This window comes from Temnothorax curvispinosus, unplaced genomic scaffold (genome assembly GCF_003070985.1).
Source record: "Temnothorax curvispinosus isolate PA1 unplaced genomic scaffold, ASM307098v1 QBEX01004507.1, whole genome shotgun sequence".
NCBI lineage: Eukaryota > Metazoa > Arthropoda > Insecta > Hymenoptera > Formicidae > Temnothorax > Temnothorax curvispinosus.
The window spans coordinates 3,868-8,633 of NW_020214287.1; the positions used below are offsets into that span (position 1 = coordinate 3,868).

The following is a 4,766-nucleotide window of genomic DNA, read 5'->3' on the forward strand; positions in this document are numbered from 1 at the left end:
GGCTGTCTATTTTCTCGAACTGCATGTCATAAATCTGAATTTGAAGACTTGCATATCACTGAGTCCTAAGGCCAGCTCAGCGAGGACAGAAACCTCGCGTAGAGCAAAAGGGCAAAAGCTGGCTTGATCTCGATGTTCAGTACGCATAGAGACTGCGAAAACACGGGCTATCGATCCTTTTGGCTTGAAGAGTTTTCAGCAAGAGGTGTCAGAAAAGTTACCACAGGGATAACTGGGTTGTGGCGGCCAAGCGTTCATAGCGACATCGCTTTTTGATCCTTTGACCAGTCATTGCGATAGTAATCCTGCTCAGTATGAGAGGAACCGCAGGTTCGGACATTTGGTTCACGCACTCGGTCGAGCGGCCCCCGCCAGGTACAGTGCCAGACTAGAGTCAAGCTCAACAGGGTCTTCTTTCCCCGCTAATTTTTTTAAGCCCGTTCCCTTGGCAGTAGTTTCGCTAGATAGTAGATAGGGACAGTGGGAATCTCGTTAATCCATTCATGCGCATGCACTAATTAGATGACGAGGCATTTGGCTACTGTAAAGAGAGTCATAGATACGACCGCACCGGGGGGTCTGGGGGGGGGCGGTTAGCCCCCCCAGGATCCTCCCCGTGGTCGGAGTGCGACTGGACGTTATCAGTACTTCCCTGCACAGCAGTAACGGAACCCGCCACCGTGGATTTGCCCATTACAGAGATACATACTCTACGGATTACATACTCCCGGTATAGGCGACACCTCTGGCCACTGGCAGACACGGTTTCCCGTAACGCACATATGACTCACTATTGTACCTGAGCTGTTCCCCAGGTAGCAGGGTTTAATCCTGCAGCGAGCATGATCTACTCGGATTAAATCAGCTCAACTGACAGGACCGGGGTGCCAAAGCACCCCACTTACAGATAATGCGCAACATGAGCTTCATAGCGCTGACCCACACTAGGCCCTCTATGCCGCTCACTCGGCTATGCGAACCACCGCCCCTACGAGTCCGACACCATCTGGGATGCGTTCGAAAACGTCACCCGAGTGCACACGAGTATACTTCCTTCTCTTTCTATCTCAGCGAATTAGAAGGAGAAGGGAGTATACCCGTGTAACCCGTGTATACCCGGGTGACGTTTCCGAACGCAGCCCTGGTAGGGCACCGGTAGCCTCCCGGCGGGGCTCCCTACCCCCGTAGTACTCGTGTCGAGTGATCTTAGCTCACGTTTGACGAGTCGCCGTCGCTGGTACCAGTTTACCCGCGCTTGCTTGAATTTCTTCACGTTAACATTCAGAGCACAGGGGCCATATTCTGTTCCGCTAAAATCCGCTTACCGACAATTGTCGGTAAGCCGATTTTAGCGGAACAGAATACGGCCCCTGGGCAGAAATCGCCACTCTGACACGCTTGGCTCTAGAACACCGTGACCGCCGGGGCACGAAGCTTTCGGGGCACGCGCTCCGTCTAACCGAGTAAGTAAGGAAACGATGAAAGTAGTGGTATTTTACCGGCGATGTTGCCATCTCCCACTTATGCTACACCTCTCATATCTCCTTACAGTGCCAGACTAGAGTCAAGCTCAACAGGGTCTTCTTTCCTCGCTAATTTTTCCAAGCCCGTTTCCTTGGCAGTGGTTTCGCTAGATAGTCGTCTACAGACTATCATGAGATACTTACCAACAAAGCCTGCAATACCAGCAAAGCAGTCTGTGAAGCTAAGCTGAGAATCACAAACAGTTTGGAGAGTGATGCTGAACCGCTTTTTTCTGTTAATGTAGAATTGACAATTTTCCTACAAAGGCACACAAAATATTTCTTCAATTGACAAAAAATTATTTTTTAAATAGTACAGTACATACTATATTATTCTACTTACCTTATATAGGACCTTTCACTTCAGTATCAGTACCATCGATTGCACCGATGACATCAGATAAATCACCATTTTCTTTGAATTTCTCTTTTACAGTCAAAAGCTTGTCACCTGTTGGCCAAATAATTGCCAACAGGTTGGCCAAATATATCACTAGCAATGTCGTTGAGAGCTTTAATAACACGCATGAAGCAGTTACTCAACGATGATTTGCCCATACCAAAGCGGTCGGCTACAGATCTAGACAAAGAAATAATTAAATGATAGTTACTTCAGTAATTTCCACAACATTGTAACAATAAATAATTGACAACATATATATCAAGAGACACGGTAGTGTTTGCCAAGTGTTTGCGCCAGCGGCACGGGCAGCGAGACCGAAAGTGTCTATATATCTCAAGCATCGAGTTGAGCGGAGATACGATAGCCATATCCGCCATATCTAAAAACAGCTAAGCGGATGAATTTTTAACAAGCTTAATTGATTGCTTGGGATCCTTTTATATCTCCTTCTTTGTCATCGTATCTTCATGTCTGAAGAATCGTGACATTATGATCATTTACAATGGTGAACCATAGTCGTCCAACAATAGCAATCTTCAGCCTCGGAGATTTATTTACAGTGGTTGACCTGTGATATCTTTTATCTGGTCTAGCCATCGTGACGGAGATCGGCCTCTTGATCTCTTGCCTTTGGCCTTGCCTTGCACTATCAATTTTTCCAAGTTATCCTGGTCTCTTTGTGTAGTGTGACCGAAGTATTGGAGAATACGTCTACGGCATTGTGGAAAAGTCAATCGGTGATGTTAAGTCCGGGTCTACAATAGAGTGTAGTAAGCCTTACCCTTAATAACCTTGCTTTAAGCAGTAAGACATAGCAAATGCTCTTACATCAGGCTCGTCTACAATGCTTAAGGCGTAAGCTGTAACGATATTATATGTATAAAGCATATAGAATAGAGTGAAAGCGACAAAACGTTGTGGGTCATATGTTTAACATATAACCTTTAAACATTAATAGTGAAATAAATAATATATCAACTCTAGTCATTGCTTTAACTGACTTACGCAATACGCTTTTGTATATATATTTAAAGAGAAAAAATCGAAGAAGGTGGTAGGTAAGAAATCTTACTCGGCAGAGAACGCAGCAAGGAATATATAATAATTTATTCCGGAAATTGTATTTAACGCGCGGACGAAGAACAATTTTTTGAATATACTATAATGAATAAAATGCAGTTTGATTATTTGCTTTCTTTGGTTGGCCCTATGCTGCAAAAGAAAAACTTAAGAGAGTTCTTGCCTTCAAAACTTCGCCTAGCTGACACTTTGAGGTTAGTATATTATATTCTCCGTAAACCAATCACAGAGCCATATATTCTACACATTATTGTATTCGTGAAATCATGCTCCGTGACAGTTTTTTTAACCTTAAAATAATTTCTAATGGCATACTGCTCTTTTGCTATTTTCTATAATAATTCTGTACAAAGTACTCTCTCTTTGGTAAATATGAAGAATAGTGGCTTTCTCATCGATTTTGTTGAATTTAGGCTTAATCGACGCGTTTTTGCGTAAAGCGAAAGAATCTGGCAGAAAAAAGTGTCGCTCTGCCTCGCGAAAGGAGATATTAAACGTTAAAGTTGACAGGAATCAGTAGGTTATGATTCCTGTCATACCGACGAGATGTAGCGACTACGAACATGCCTCGCGACCACATGCGCATGCAAAAGTGCGCGAATTTGAAACGTATGTATACTTATAATGCATATCACTTACAATTAGTTTTCAATAATGAATATATTCTATATAATATATCAAAATACATGCGTGGGCGGGGGGCCTCACCCCCTTGCACCCCTCCATGTGGGTGAATCTCGAAGCGTGGGCGGGGGGGCTTTGCCCTCCCGCACCTCCCATGCACAAGTCGGTGTGGGTTAATGTTGAGGCGTGGAAGGGGGGGTTTTGTCCCCTTGCACTCTCCATGCGCGTGGACCTCGCTTTATAACTTATAAAGCACATGCACGAGGAGGGGGGAGTGCAGCAAAAGAGCAGTATGTCATTAGAAATTATTTTAAGGTTAGAAAAACTGTCACAGAGCATGCTATCACGAATATAATGATGTGTAGAATATGGCTCTGTGATTGGTTTACAACATCTTAAGATTGTACTTATAACAGTCTTAAATATAAGGTCAAACTATATGAATACTGGGATATGTGTCCGTTTCTTGCTGTGTCCGATTGCAACCATCGTGTATCCATTTTCTACTGTGTCCGATTTATTCTGTGCGCAACTGGCATCTCCTCCTCTCCATTACACCTTACCAACACATGAAAATAACGCTATCAGTCTCATTTTTTCTTTGCCTATCTTGTCGATAAACATAGTCTGATACTTTCTCCAATCATCCGGGCACCATTCCGTTGTCCAGACCTCGTTACAGATGTTCAACAGTGCTGCTTTCATTTTCTCTGTCATATCTTTAAACATCCTGTATTCTATTCCGTCTCTTCCTGGTGCTGTGTTCTTTCGAATCATTTCTAGAACTCTTGTCATTTCTTCCATAGTAAACTTTTCTTCCAGGCCTTCTTTCTTGTACGTGTCACCGTTATTTCCTTTCATTTTTGTTTGTATACTTGGGGGAGCTAGCTTCTCAATTTCTTTTCTGATTTCTTCTTTTCTGTTCTTGTGTATCCAACTGTTCCAATTTATATATCTTCTTCCTTAGATTTTTGAATATTCTCATAGTGTTCCAGACGTACGTAGGGCTGATAAATCTGTTAATCGATGCACAAAATTTATCAAAACTTTCCCTTTTCTTGATGTTGATAACTTTCCTCGCTTCTGCTCTTTTTTTTTTTTAATCTCTTAGTGCTCTCTTTCTTCTTTCCAAGATT

General features: G+C 43.1%; 1 long non-coding RNA gene across 1 annotated transcript; it reads right to left on the reverse strand.

Annotated features, from left to right (window-relative positions):
• Positions 1-1,566: 1,566 nt before the first annotated feature.
• Positions 1,567-2,786, reverse strand: LOC112453548. Its single transcript, XR_003040635.1, has 3 exons — positions 2,708-2,786; positions 1,867-2,637; positions 1,567-1,782 (listed from the first exon to the last, which is right to left on the reverse strand). It is a non-coding gene; the product is annotated as an uncharacterized LOC112453548 (long non-coding RNA).
• Positions 2,787-4,766: the final 1,980 nt, after the last annotated feature.